Source organism: Suricata suricatta, chromosome 5, assembly GCF_006229205.1.
Source record: "Suricata suricatta isolate VVHF042 chromosome 5, meerkat_22Aug2017_6uvM2_HiC, whole genome shotgun sequence".
NCBI lineage: Eukaryota > Metazoa > Chordata > Mammalia > Carnivora > Herpestidae > Suricata > Suricata suricatta.
This window is the reverse complement of record NC_043704.1, coordinates 102,997,173-103,012,952: the sequence shown is the minus strand read 5'-3', so window position 1 is coordinate 103,012,952 and position 15,780 is coordinate 102,997,173. Positions and strand designations below refer to the sequence as shown.

General features: G+C 43.0%; 1 long non-coding RNA gene across 3 annotated transcripts; it reads left to right on the top strand.

Moving 5' to 3' along the window:
- The first annotated feature begins 5,520 nt into the window (after positions 1-5,520).
- On the top strand, positions 5,521-15,280 carry LOC115292069. 3 transcript variants are annotated; one of them, XR_003908785.1, is made up of 4 exons: positions 5,521-5,558; positions 6,205-6,401; positions 7,170-7,234; positions 15,212-15,280. It is a non-coding gene; the product is annotated as an uncharacterized LOC115292069 (long non-coding RNA). The 3 variants fall into 3 exon arrangements; XR_003908783.1 differs by lacking the exon at positions 15,212-15,280 and adding an exon at positions 14,107-14,385; XR_003908784.1 differs by lacking the exon at positions 15,212-15,280 and adding an exon at positions 14,107-14,385 and having other exon boundaries at positions 5,540-5,743.
- Positions 15,281-15,780: the final 500 nt, after the last annotated feature.

The following is a 15,780-nucleotide window of genomic DNA, read 5'->3' as shown; positions in this document are numbered from 1 at the left end:
GTAACACCCAATCAGGAAAGGCCAGCTAACACCTTCAACATTTCTAAGGGCGGGCCTAAAGATGGAGGCTATAAGATAATCACCTATTGCTCAAGACTAGTCACGCCCTATGTGAGGGTCCTGGGCCCACTCTGTGATTGGTCAATACTCTAAATGTTGTGATTGGCTCCCACCAAAAGTATCAATGAATGGTTAAACCTGCTGTCAATGGTATCTATCGTATAGTAATGATTGAACGCCTGTACCTGTGTCACAATGTCCTGTAACTCCCCCTTCCCAAAACTCATAAAAGTCCTGCCTCCCCATGTTCGGGGCTCTCAGCATGAATCCACTGCGCTGGTAAAGTCTGTGAGCCCGAGCTTAGGCTCGGCCAGCCTCAGCCGGTAATAAAACTGCCCTTTGCTTTTGCATGCGTGACTAGGTCTGCCTGGTAGTCTCTGGTTTTGGGGGGCGATATTGGAAACTTGGGTATAACAAAAGGTGAAGGGGACTGAAGGACAAACTTACAGTTAGAAAATGAGTAAGTCGGGGTGCCTGGGTGGCTCAGTCGGTTAAGCGGCCAGCTTTGGCTCAGGTCATGATCTCACAGTTCGTGGGTTCAAACCCCGCATTGGGCTCTGTGCTGACAGCTAGCTCAGAGCCTGGAGCCTGCTTCAGATTCTGTGTCTCCCTCTCTCTCTGACCCTCCCCTGCTCGCACTATCTCTGTCTCTCAAAAATAAATAAAAATCATTAAAAATAATAATAATAATAAAAAGAAAATGAGTAAGTCACAGGGATGAAAAGTACAGCAGAAAGGAATACAGTTCGTGATATTGTAATAACGTTGTATGACAAATGGGAACAGCAATTACCATGGTGAGCACTTCCTAATGCGTCTAAATGTCAAATCACTATGTTGTACACCTAAAGCTAATAAAATGTTGTACGTCAACTATTAAGAACACAAGGTCTTTCAACACTGGGCCCACATTCCCTCACACGGAGCTCAGAAGCATTTCCCCCTTTCCATGGGGCGCATGCGAGACAGGTTATACCGGTGCTCACCCCCACCCATTTGTTCATGAGACTTGCATGGTACTGTGGCACTGAGAGACTTTGGATTTGTTACCCTCTGTAAAAAAGAGTGAGTTGCCATACGGGGAGTCAGGATATCAGCACTTAAACTTCTTGGACATAATGTGTCATTTCTTTACAGTAAGGTTGGAGTTTTGATTTATCTATAAACCCATAATCACAGACAAAATTGAACTTTACCTGCTCCCTGTTCTTCTGGAAAACAGGGCAGATTAATCCTCCCAACCTTTTGTTTTTTTAAATCCTCCACCCTTTTGTGTTACTAGAAAGGGCTCCTATAAAAACCTACCCCTTCCCCTTTGGAAAGACTTGCAGACACCCCCTCCTTTACCCATGAAAGGGCCAGGCACAGACCCTCCAAATTCCTAGTCTTTGTCTTGTTAAAGGACAAAATTCAACTGAGTAAATTTGAAGCTCTAATTGGTTTTATTCAATGGTTCATGGATTGGGCAGCATCCCATCAAGCAAATAGAAAATTACTTCCAAAAGCTGTACAAAATGGGAGATGTTATTGGCAGCAGGGGTCAGGTCAAGGATATTACTAGTAAAAAATGGATTGTTTTAGGCAAAGTCACCTTCCTTTGGGGGATGGCAGAGGTCTATCAGGCAAGTTTCCTCACTAGTGCTGACCAGGAAATTCCAGACTGACTGGTTAAGATTATTTTCCTGGGAAAGGTGAAACTGCAGTTAGGTTAGGTATGAAGTCTTGGTTTGGTGATGTGGGCTTACACAAGTGACTCTATTTTGGGTTTGTTGTCTCTTTATAAATAGCCTTGACTGGATGAGTTGACCCATTCCCAATGGGGGAGGAAGAATTCTTCCTTTCAGAAGGGAGGAAGGAAGGGCATTCGTGCCTTTCAAGGTCCTTTAAACTGGACTCAAATTGACAAGAGATAGATTAACAGGAGAAAATCCAATTTAATTTTGTCTGTATAGGGAATCCACACAGACCTGGAAATTCCAAAGACACTCAGGCAAAATGAGGTATATCTGTCATTCTGAACCAAGGAGAAGGGGACAGGGGTCAGGGACTTCAAAGGGAAGGAATACACTTTGCAGGAAAATGAAAGGGTGAATGTTTGGTAAACAAGTGCTTGCTGGCCACGCAGAGGCAATGGGACAGAGGGGACTTTGATGAAACAGGCCTTGCTGGGCTCCTCTGTCACCATTCCTGGTTCGTGTCACGTGATGTAGTTCTCTATGGTGATAGCTCTCTTCCTGGAGCAGATCCTCTGTCCACATTCTTCTAGGCATTTGTAGGGGAGCAAAAAGTTTCTTCCTGAGTCTTTTGGGTTTTGATTGTTTTCAGCTGAGCATAATCTGTATGCCAAAGTGGCCCATCTTGAGGCAGCCTGCCTTTGGCCCCTACACCACCACCCTTCCAAAACAAAAACAGAAACAAAAAAACACCAAAAACAAAACAAAACAAAATGCAACTAACTAGACCCAGAAATAAATATTTTTTTGGATCAGCTGACTGACTGAGGCTTTCCCTGATAAAGGAAGAAACTCCAACTGTAAGATCACTGTATCTATAACTTCCCTGCTTCTCCCTACAAAAGCCCTAGGGGAAACCGCTCTGCAGAGACACTCTGAACTTGACATCTAGAAGGCCCTTTCTATTGTGAGTCTGAGTAAAATTAGTGTCCTTACCTTCCTTGTTCAGGGTTATTTGCCTTTGACACCCTGGTTTCTGAAAAGTGTATATAGGATCTTTGCACAAAGCATGAATCCTGTTAAGCATTTCAGACATGACTGAGTCACAGTGTTGGACAGTGGTTGGTGGCTGAGTGTTCTCCTAGCTTAGGGGCTGTTGGAGAAAGGGAAGCCTCAAGAAGGTAGGAAGGGAGAGGAGGACAAATCTGGAGATAAAATGAAGAGAAGAGTGGAAGGTGGGTCTTTGAGATGGGCAGAAAATCCTCTAAAAGTCACTTTTGTTCACTCAAGGCAACTCCATAAGCTAAGACTTACCACCTCCATTTCATCTCACCCCTCCCACCCCCTGAAATAGCTTTGGTTTCCTCCCAATGGTGTGTCCTTCATGCTACCTTCAGTTATCTAATCAAAACCGAGCCCTGATGATCACATTGATCTATTCCAAAGACCATGGCTATTCTCCACTGGCTTTGGGGTCAAGACCAGAACCTGTAACATGGCACAGAAGATGCTCCACATCTCGGTCCTAACCTGTCTTTCCCGCACCAATCCTCACACCACACCCTCCCCCGAAAGAGCAATACAAACAAAGCTTCCCACTTAACAGCTAGTGTCCCAGTGGAGGCCTGATCTCTATACCTGTATTAGAAATCTGGCAGGCCTCCAGGAGCACTGTTTACATAAGGAACACGTGGCCCTGAGAGAAACAGGAAGAAAAACAATGTTGGAGCTCATGTTAACCCCAGGAACCCTGGCATTAAGGCTGTCTCTCTGTGAATGGTACCTGGAATTTGCTGGCCATCAAGGGGGAGAGATGCTGTGAGGGTTGTAGAAAGAGTGTCCTGCTTCCTGGAAAAGCAGGAACTGACCAGAGCAGAGCCTCAGGTTATCTGATTCCAATCTCTCAGTGTCTTTGGGCTATTTTAGAACATTTTCAGTTGTAAGTGGTTGACAGTAATGCAAAATGACTCTCGTGAACAAGCAAATTTTGTCCTGACTGATAGAGGTTGATTTCCCCAGCCCCATGGAAAAACCTGTGGAGAAACCGGTTTGCTTCCATTTACATATGAATTTCAATATTTCTGATCTATAAAGACATCTGTTCTTAGAGTTATAATGCCTGCCTGATTCCTTCATTGGTTAATGAGTAAAATTATATCTTTAACATACATATACAATTGACCCTTGAACAGGGGGTTAGGGGCACTACTACTAAATTCCATGCATAACTTTTGACTTCCGCCCAAATTTCACCATTGACCAGAAGCCTTATGATAACAGTTGATTAACATATATTTTGTATGTTATGTGTATTATCTATTATTTTTAAAATAAAGTAAGTTGAGAAAAGAATATTATTAAGAAGATCATAAGGGGGCGCATGGGGTGGCTCAGTCAGTTAAGCACTGACTTCAGCTCAGGTCATGATCTCACGGTTTGTGGGTTTGAGCCTCGCTTCCGGCTCTGTGCTGGCAACCCAGAGCCTGGAGCCTGCTTTGGGTTCTGTGTCTCCCTCTCTCTCTGCCCCTCCTCCACTCACGCGCGCGCACTCTCTCTCTCTCAAATAAAATAAACATTAAAAAAAATTGTTAAAGAAAGAAAATCATAAGGAAGAGACAATACAATTACATTTACAGTACTCTACTGTATTTATTGAAAAAAAAATCCATGTGATGAGGTTTCGGAATGGTAGTGGGAGGGGGGTTTCTGGAGCCCACAGCAAGAAAGAATTCTTGAAGATGTCTTTGGTGCAAAAAAGGGACTTTATTAAAGCACGGGGACAGAGGCAGGAAGAGCTGCCCTGGGGTTGTGAAGAGTGGCTGGTCATATACTATGGAGTTGGCGGGGGGGCGGTGAAGCAAAAGGGAGGCCTCCAGAAGGACTTTCCTATGCTACAGAGGACTCACAAGATGCCAGAGGCCTCGCTATTGTCAAGTTAAGCTTGTTTTCCCTCTAGTAAGACACTAACATTACAATAGTAGGCGGTTCCTAGAGAAATGGTTTACTCCGTTTTTGCCTCAAGTATTTGTCAGTGGACTGTAGGTTATAAGGAAATTTAATTTTACCTACCATTTCCTTCTTGCCCTTGTTCCCCACATCGCTGTGGAGGGAATGTGATATTAGGGGCTCCAAGAAACTGAGTCTATAGATTTGTGGAGATTAGACTGTTGATAAGATTGCCTTTTTCTTGTTACTTACTAAGATATTTGTAAACTGATGGAGACTCATGTCCTGAGTGACTGTGATCTCTGTCAGTTAAGCATTTGTTTTCTTCCTTCCCTTTCATTTGTCCTTGGGCAGCCAGGAGTGCCTGAGGAATATCACACATATTCCACCGGGGGGGGCGGGGCTTGTGCTTGGCCCTCAACCTGCCTCATGCCCCCTCATCACATGTATAAGTGGACCAACGCAATTCAAACCCATGTTGTTAAAAAAAGAAATATGTGTGTGTGTGCCCCCTGATTTTAATTTTTTTAAGTTTAGTTATTTGTTTTTGAGAGATAGTGCATACTCTGGAGTGGGGAAGGGGGAGAGAGAGAGAGAGTGAGAGAGAGAGAGAATCCCAAGCAGGCTCAATGCTGTCAGTGCAGAGACTGACTTGGTGCTTGATCTCACAAAGGGTGAGATCGTGACCGGAACCGAAATCAAGAGTCAGACGCTTAACTGATTGAGCCACCCAGGTGACGAGGCAGGGCGGGGCAAGCTGAGGGCAGAGTACAGGATAACAGCACCCCCCCACACACACCTAACGGGAACATGTGTGATATTCCTCGGACACTCCTGGCTACTCAAGAACAAAGGAAAGAGGCTTAAGCGCTTGCCAAGGTGATGTGGGAAACTACAGCAAATGAAAAACTAAATTCCCTTACTGCCTACGGTCCACTGACAAGCCCTTGAAACCAGCAGAGTGACCGCCCTCTAGGAGCTCAGCTGCCTCCATGATGACACTTTGCTGGGGGCAAAAGGGAATCTTGACTTAACATTATCCTGACCCCCCCGCCCAGGATCTTGTAAGTCTACCTTAACATATAAAAATTCCTTTGGAAACTTCTTTATCTCAACTCCCCCAAGACATATGCTGGCAATCATACTCCAAGCTTATGGCCCCTGAAATACATCAGAAAAGGTCTCATGACTAATGTTTTACTAGACAGTAATAAATGGGATTTTCTGAAAACAACTAGCTCTTCAAGGTTCTGGAACACTTGCTTCCAAAATACTTTAGAGACTTAATTCTACCCCTGACTCCGTCCCAACTTGCAGATATATTTTCAACTACTCATCACAACCCCAGTACAGCTCTTTTGGCCTATAGGTTCTGCCCCTGTGCTTTCATAAAATCACCTTGTCGCACCAAACATGTCTTCAAGAATTCTTTCTTGGCCGTTGGCTCCAGACCATCCCACCATCACCCCAGAACTTCATCAACGGCACCCTTTCCATGCTTTTAATTTTAATTACCTTTTAATAGAGGATAAGATGCTGTTTGGTCCTACCCAAAATTCTTCCAAAGCTGCCCAGAAGCATCTTCAGGGGATCACAGGAGACTGAGGGAGTGATGTCACTATTCCAGTATTTTAAAAAAATGAGTTGTGAAACGTCACATAAGGAGACCTTCTTCAGTTCGAGAGAGCACTCCAGTGGCTCAGCAGACACCAGCATCAACAGGTAAGCCAGCAGTAGGGCTACAAAGCGGTCAGGTTCTGTGCCGCAGCAGCAGAAGGTCAAGGAGCGCTGTACCTAAGGATGCCGACGGGTGGACAGAAGGGAAATCTGGAGGACTGAGGATTGGATGGGCCTGGGAGCTCAGTGGGCCTCAAACCTAGACTTTTCTTGTTGTCAATACTCACCCTCTTTAAGGCAGACATAGGACTGGGGAGGGAAGAAAGTATTAAGTTACATCGGTGCTATATTCCATGAGTTCTTGTAATCCTAGTACTCATTGTTCAGGAACTCAGGATACCAGGTTATGTAGGAAAGCAGATATCTTACGATACAGAAGATATGCTCTTGAGATGCCCATTTTCAGAGATCATCCCTTACTCAAATATCCCTCCCCAAGCGTTCTGGTATCCATACCAGTCATCAATCAAAGACTGTGGTCAGTCTCTCGTCAGCTGTCAGAGACTGTAAATGTATCTGCCATTTTCAGATGACATCTGTGACTGTGAAGACTACAATGCAATCAATTTCAAAATGAAATTGCAAGTCTTTTAAAAGATGTGGGTGTGTGAAGCAATGAGTCTGACACTGGAGATGTTTTTGAATCATGTGCAAATTCATGACAGGCAGGAAGAAACAGTTAATAACAGAGAAAAAGAAAACTGACCAGATTTGGCAGACATCATAGGTGACTCATTCAAAATCTCCCACCCCCTTCTTTTCCTGCCTGTCTCTACTTTAAAGGCTGAAAAAGCTGAAATACCTTTCTCCCAGTTTTTTCTGCAGCCAGCAAGAAATGACTGCCAACTTCAAATCTCTTCCTAACTGTGTGATCCTGAGTAAGTCATTTATCTCTCTTTTCCTCAATTTTCTCATCTACTAAATGTACTTGCCTCGTGGAGTTGTTCTGAGGATTCAGTGAATTAATATATGTGAAGGCCTAAGAATAGTTCCTGGTGAAAAAAACAAAACATCTTACTCAGGGGCACCTGCCTGGCTCAGTTGGTAGAGCATATGACTCTTGATCTTGGGGTAGTGTGTTCAAGCCCCATGTTGGGCATAGGGCCTACTTATTAAAAAAGAAAGAAAGAAAGAAAGAAAGAAAGAAACACTAACTCAAAAAGATATCTGCACCCCCATGTTCACTGCAGTATTATTTACAATAGCAAAGATATGGAAGCAACCTAAGTGTCTATTGATGGATGAATGGATAAAAAGACGCAATAGATACACACGTGATATATATACAGAATGGAATACTACTCAGCCATTAAAAAGAATGAAATCTTGCCATTTTCAACAAAAATGGATGGACCTTGAGGGCATTATGCTAAGTGAAATGAATTAGAGAAAGAAAATTACTATATGGTCTTACTTATATGTGGATTTTACAACAACCAAGAGACCAAGCTCATAGATACAGAGAAAGGATTGATGGTTGATAGAGGTAGAGGGTGGGCAAAATGGGTGAAGGGAGTCGAACATTATAAACTTCCAGTAATAAAATAAATCAATCACAGAGATGTAATGTACAGTGTGGTGACTGTAATTAATAATACTGTATATTATATTTGAGAGTTGTTAAGAGTAAACCTTAAAAATTCTCATTATAAGAAAAAAATTCTGTAACTGTGTGTGATGATGGATTTCACTACACTTATTATGGTGATCATTTATCATAATATACAAACATTGAATCATTACGTTGTATACCTGAAACTAATATAATGTTATCTGTCAATTATACCTTAATTAAAAACAAACAACAAAAATGAATAGTTCCTGGCAACTAGCAAGTGCTCAGTAAGTGTGACCAGGAGTCTAACTGATCTAGAGTAGAGTCACATGCATGTACACCTCTTGGTGTGAAGTCGGGGAGACATGATTCACAGTCCCACAGATGGCATATTTTGGAAGAGGTGTGGTTTGCTGAAGCAAATTCTGGATGCTGGGCTAGCCAAAGGTTCACCAGCTCTGCTAAAACAGCAGGGACAGCCCAGGGCAACTGTCATAGTCATGTACTCACCAGGGGCAGGAGAAGGTACCTAACACCTGGACTGTTGAATTCCAGAGTCTGCACCACTGCACCCTTGGAAGGCTAGTCCAGAGCCAAACAAGTTTGGAAAGTTTTTTTCTTCCTGCCCTGATATTCCTTCTACATTTTCCTATGGTTACTTTTCTCACGCTTAATTTTCTCAGCCCTGTATCTATTCACACAAAATTGTAATAAACACTCCTCTCCCATCTGTAATGTTAATCTGGAACTATTTGGAATGCATAATCCTGCCAACACTTTGTTGGCTATACATCATTGTTAGCACAACAGTCCTGCCCCGCTTTAGCCACATTTGTCAAGTTCCTACTGTTTTCTTGGCCAGAACTTTTCTTCCTAAGTAATTCTTCTCAGTAAGCCCCTCAGATTCTCCCATCTTGCTAATTGTGTTTCCTTAATAGTCCCTCAGTTTTCCTTGCCCCTACCCCAGACTCTTCAGGGATTCAAACTCGTTTTTGCTCACCAAGGGCAGCCTGGCTGAATGTATGTGTCCTGTTTCTTGGCTATTCTCGATCCCTTGGCTGTTGAGTTTTCCTCTAGAGCATGGTGATGAGTAATTGCACCCAAACCTCTAGCAAAGCAGTGCCAAGAACTAACAGGAGGCCCTCTGAGCATAAAATTACAATTTCAAATTGAGGAAATGTTTCTCTAATCATTTCCTGCCTTTCTCAATTCCTTCCATCCCATCTATAATCATTCTCCATAAAGTTAAAAATAAAATAAAATCTGGATATAGAATTTCTGAACTTTAAACAAATTCGCTGCAACACAGGTTGTAAAGTTTCCATTTTGTACAAATCCTCAATTTGAAAAGAATAGATATGTAATCCATCTGTGGAATTAATAAAACAAAATATTCATTAATAGGCAGGCAAATTCAATGTAGTCATAAGAAAAAGACCATGAGGAGTAACCAGCAAAATATACAGAACATGAAATAGTGGGGCGCCTGGGTGGCTCAGTCGGTTAAGCCTCCGGCTTCAGCTCAGGTCAGATCTCACGTTCATGGGTTCGAGCCCCGCGTCAGGCTCTGTGCTGACAGCTAGCTCAGAGCCTGGAGCCTGCTTCCAGTTCTGTGTCTCCTTCTCTCTCTCTGCCCCTCCCCCTCTCATGCTCTGTCTCTCTCTGTATTAAAAATAAATAAAACATTAAAAAAATTAAAAAAAAAAGAAATAGTGAAGTAGTAGTGTTAGCAGCACTCTAAAGTTGACTCTCAAAAAATAAGTAAGTAAAAGTAAAAATAATAAAGTTGACTCTCTAGGAGCAGCATAAACAAGAAAGGCATGTTGGGGATTTAGAGAAGGGATTTCTCAAAATTGTCATTTCGTGTGGTCATTGATACTTTGATATTACTGTTCAACACATAGTTTTTAACTCAAAATATTACGGACAAGCATCTTTCATAAAAGAAGATATGCCAAAGGCTTAAATACATGGAAAACATGTTCAACATCATCAGTCGTTAGGGCAATGCAAATAAAATGAGATATACTAGGATGGCTAAAAAAGAAGACTGACAATCCGAAGTATTGGCAAAATGTAGAGCAACTGGAACGCTAGTTTTCTTCTCTGCTGGAGATGAAAAATGGTACAGCTATTTTGGAATACAATTTGGCAATTTCTTAAGAAACATACTCTTACCTTATAACCCAGTCATTCAACTCCTAGATATTTATGAAGAGAAATGAAATCAAATGTCCACACAAGGATTTATACACAAATATTTTTAGCAGTTTTATTCATAATAGCCACCAATTGTAAAGAACCCAAATGTCCATCAGCAGGTGTATGGATAAACAATCTATGGTATATATCCATACAAGGGATCAGTAAAAAAGGAATGAACTACTGATATATGCAACAAGGATAAATCTCAAAATCATCATGTTGAATGAAGAAGCCAAACACAAGTTTGGAGTTTATGCTGTATAATTCCAAGTACATAAAATTCTAAACAATGAAAACTAATCTATAGTGAAAGTAAAGCAGTGGTTGCCTGGACACAGGGATGAAGAGAGGATAGATTGCAAAGAGACACATAAACACCTCTGAAGGTGAGGAAATATTCTTTTATCTTAATGGTGGCAGTAGTCTTATAAGTGAGTCAAATCTGTCAAAATTCATCGGACTGGGCTTGACACTCTCTTGAACGGGACTTGAGCAGGGAGCTGAAGTTCCTCTAACACCTGTGAGGTATTCTGGAAAGCTCCTTCTCTCTCTGGGAACTGAGTTTCTAGATTCGGAAGTTAATACCCAGGAAGCTGAGAGAGAGTGGATTATCCATCACCACACTCTCTAACCCTTTCTTTTCACAGCCCCTTTCCCCCAGACAGCCAAGTAAACCCAAATCTGTAACTGCCAGTGGGCACGTATTATAGCCAAACACTTCACATGCATTGTTTCACTCAATTTACTATAACAATTACATAAGGCAGATACTGTTGAGATCCCTGTCATATAGATGAGTAAACTAGGGCTCAGAGAATTTATGTAATGAACCCAAAACACATTGTTAGTAATTAGCAGAGCTGGGATTATAAACTAGACATTCTGACTCCAGAACCATCTCTAACCACCCTATTCCCTAACATGCAAATCCACGGAGTTCACAATTCTTCAGTTAAAAGGACCCTTACCTTTGCTAACCATAATTAAGGCACCACCTATAAGCCCAAGCCTGGAACTCTGGGCATCATTGGTGCTTTGGCCCCTCCAGAGGGAGGAGCGACCAGTATCTACCCTCTTGTAACTTTCATTTCTGCTTGGGCACCAAACCTCAGAGTGCTTTGCTGATTAGTGACAGGAGCAGCCTGTCCTCCTGCCCTGTCCCTGAGGCATGATTGCACCTGGTCAGGGAAAAAATGAGTAAACTAGATACACCTTAATGCGACTAAGGCAAGCAACATATAATTTTCCTCCTAGCTGAGCAATTAACTGATAACTCACTACTTTCTAGGCCTGGACGCTGTTGCAAAAGTCACTACTGTGATAAACTCAAGACTCTCTCACTCTCTCTCGCCCACACCGTCCATCCTTCAGGGAGCCCTGGACCTGCTGGAGCTGAACTCTGGCAGACCCTTGCTTCCATTTTGCTTTAACGGGCTACCCAGGCATCTAGCAGCTCAGCTCTCTTAAGCTCAGCCAAGCTGCTACAACTTTAGTCTCTAAAGAAATTGCCCCAAAGACACATTGGTCTGTCATGCCTTTCTTCTGCTCAATCTTCTTACCCACACCCATTTTCTCTCCTCTTTAATATAAGGCTTTGCATGCATCTTTCTTTTTAATTCCTGCCTCTCAGGGCAGTACATGTGGCTATCTCAATGTCCAGATACTATCAGTGCTCAGCTTTCAGACCTGACATTTACATAAATAACCCTCCATGAGAGGTGACAAGCATCCCTCCACTTGACCTTGGATGAATTGGGTTGACAGTGATCTCCCACTGGGAGAGTGTAACAGCAAGTTAAGGAGGTTACCCAAGATAAGTCACACCATCAGCCAATGATGACTAGAGGTGTGTCCCGTGATGGCTTTTTCTTGATTTAGGGTATACCTAAGAACTTTGGGGAGAGTGAGGCTCTGTGGGTTTCCTGTCTGATTTGGCATTATGTGAGACCACTTAGTAGAGGTAGCTGTAAGTGACTCGAGACTCTAAATCTCACTGCAAAGACCATATCCACTTAGTCTCTGACAAAAGTTCCTCAGAGTCAGGGACACTGGTTATTTCACCTCTGCATCCCTGGTGCTAGGTATAACTCAACAAATGTATACTGACTACATGAAAGGAGCCATAAACATATGTTACCAGCCCACTGAAGTAATGGGACTCCTGGAATGCTGTCAGATAGCAATTTAATTTTGCTTATCTAGTGGCATTAGTTCTCCCTCTGCCCTGATATAAAAAGTCAGGCAGGTTCTGACTTCTTTGTCCACTTCTTAAGTCACAAACTTAGTCTCAAATTCAGTATTTACTACATCTAAGTTAAATTAAAGCTTAAAACTCCAACTGTTGTTTATAGTTGAACTGTTCCTTGTGGGTATATGGCGCCCAGGGCCAGTGACAGACAAGAAGACCCAGTTTGGGGAAGAGGCTGTGCTTGCTTTCTCTCTTGTTCCTACCCTGCTGATTTCTGCCTCTTCCATTCTACCTGCTGTGGTTTCTGATGTCTCCAGGGTCTGAGGATCACCAGAAAGTCGTGAATTGACTGGTTCTGTCATTTGCTGACTCCAAGTTTTCTCATTTTGTGGGTTCTTTGGGAGGTTCAGCTCCCCCTCAAAAGAAAACAGATTGTTCACTTTGCAGCTATGTTGCCCTTGGTGAATTCCATTTTATTCCACTGGTACCTGATCTAGGATTCGAGCCCCTCAGAATCTAGGCAGACCTTTATCATCTATCAGCTCTGTCTGCCCCTGTGTGGATCTCTGGCATAGAACCTAAGAGAACATTATGCCAGCTCTCTGTTGTGTTATGACCTACATTTGGTGCACAGGATATATGTGTTCTTAGCCTCAAAAGTCTGCAAGTAACATCTTGTCCCAACATAACACCCCTCCTTTCTCACCACCAGAGCTGTTGGCCATTCCACTCCTCAACACTGAGGTTTACTTCCCACACCAGAGTTGACCCCAGATCACTGCAACTCCACTGTGGAGACCCTCATCTAGCTCTCCTGAGGCCCCTTGCATTGGGTTTGACAAGGAGGTTTCCTTGTCCGTTGGCTATGATCAGACTCTCAGTGAATCCATATTTTTTGTGAAAATCCACTTCCCATCTCTCTCTTGTTTCTACTCCCTTCAATCCTTTAAATGTCCTTGATGTGGGTGAACAGTTCAAGGGTCTATAACACTTTTCTGCTAAATACTTTGGAAGCTTGCACTAACTTTGCACTTTGGAATGCACTATCTATTATATCTCTGGTGCCTCAGCAGTTACACACACATCTGAAGGAACTGAAGCATAAATGCTATTAACCTTAACATAAAACTAATTTGCCTGCTCAGTGAGGAGAAAAATGGTTGAAGAGCTGTCATGACTGAATGCCCCCAGATGATTCATATGTGTACCCTAACAGATTCAGGGGTGCAGAAGGGGCCCCACAAACATGAGGTCAAGCTAAATGGAAAATCAGAAGAGTTTCCTCCTAGGGGAGTCTCTAATGGCCATGGCCCAATGAGAACAGCTAGAATGAAGTGATGAAGTCACCCACCCTGGAGCCTACCATGGCCATGGCCACAGAGAACTTGAGGTCTGCTGACAGTGTTTCCTGACAGGCCCTGTGGGAATGACAGTAATACCCATATTGAATGGAAGTGAAAAGTCCAAAATAAACTGCCCTTAGGAGGTCAGGGAGTTGAAGGGACCTGTAGGCAGCTGGGGCTGGTGTTAAGATTGATAACTGATAACTGATAACAGAATTGATAATTCTGCAGACTGTTGGGCAACAAGTCATTACTGCTGCTGAGGCTCAGAACATGTTACCCCAAAAGATAGCACCTTGGCATATTGAATATTTTAAGCTGAAGGAGTCTGAGAAAGTGGCAGAAGCAGGAAGGCCAATCTGATGGTACCTCCATGCCCCCAACCCACCTCACCCCCACCCCCCACCCCCAGGCCCCATCCCCTGCAACCACCCCTACTGCCTTTCTTCCCTGAAACAGGTCCTAAAACCCTCACTGAAGTTTTGTTTCCTCTGTCCTGGGAGAAAACGAGCATCATCATCTTCAAAGACAAAGGGACACTAAGAAGAATCCTGACAAACAGGCCTTGCTAAGTTTCCTCCAGTTCATTACAATTACCTCATGCTCCTAGCCGATTATATTTTTATGTGACTGCTCTTCATCAAAGGTATCATAAAATACTCAAGTCTAACTGATTTTTTGGATCTCCATTTCCTTATGAAGTGTGCTGTGTCCCATAAAACTTATATTAAATAAATATGCAAGCTTTTCTCCTGTTAATCTGCCTTTGTCAGTTCAATTTTCACACCTGGACAGGAACCCCAGGACGGTCAAGGAAAACTTTTCTCCTCCTTACACTGCTTAGGATCTCTTTCTTTTTAGCACTACATGTAGTGCAGAATCCTGAAAAATAAAACCTATAGAAAAATAAAACCGAGGGCCTGGATTTCCCTAGGATCCTTGCCCTTCCTCGAGGCTTAGGAAGTGGGTAGGGTCATTAAGAAGGAAACAAGGAGGCTCTCTTTGTTTCTGGAGTCCAGGACCTAAGAGGCCTGTTCTTGGCTTCTTCCCATCTAAGCCAGCAGTCAGAGACACCATCCTCAAACTCCCCATGCAATAACAATCTCCCATGATCTTTTGCCAAGAAGACTCCAAATGGATCACCAAAAATGCTTCCTAGCTTTCATAATACTTTCACTTTTCCAAAAATCCTACCCACCCACCAAACCCTCTCTTCCTTATTTTCTGGGGACGAGAAAGGAAAAGAAAGCAGGCTGTATCTGCCAGTAGCTCTGAGCCAAAAAGGACTATTCTTCCTTTTCCCCATCTTAACATACAGCAAGGTTCCCAAGATATTACTTGTGAAGGTTGAGATAAATTCAAGGGCAGCAAAGACTTCTGGGAGACAAAACTAAGAAGGGTAGGAACAGATGGAAGTAAAGGTTCAGGCTGGGAAAACAGTGATGTTCCAGACATAGGTGTGGGACATGGGCATCAGTGTCAGGAGGTTGCAGAGAAGTACTTTGGATTTGGACCAGAAGTTGCCACTCAACCCTCCGGTTAAAAGGCCTGTGTTCCCCCACAGGTTGGAGCTGGGACAATGGGTCAAACATTTCAGATTGGTGTGTTATGCTGCCTAGCTGAATTCTATGACTCTACTGAGTTGCTGCATATGACATCCAGAGATTCCTCACCCTGAGTACAAGGATTTGGATGACTCAGCCAGAAGCAAAGTAAGGAATAGGGCTGTGGGACTATGTGAGATCCCAGGAGGCAATATAGAGTAGAAACTCTTTAATTTGTTTGATGGAAGGGGAGCCAGGAGGACTCGACATGGGAAGGAGCCTTCAATAATTGTGTATCTGACTCAGACCTTTTTGTGACAGATGTTTAAAAAAAAAAAAAGCCATAAAGGTGCCTTGGTGGCTCAGTTGGTTAAGTATCCAACTCTTGATTTCGGCTCAGGTCATGATCCCAGGGTCATGGGATTGAGCCATATCAGGCTCCTCACTGAGCATGGAGCCTGCTTGAGATTCTCTCTCTCTTTTCCTCTGCCCCTCCCTAACTTGCACTCTCTCTCTCTCTCTCTCTCTCTGAAAAAATTGAAAGAAAAGTCACACATTTGGACTTCATGGAAAAATGGAGGAACTATAT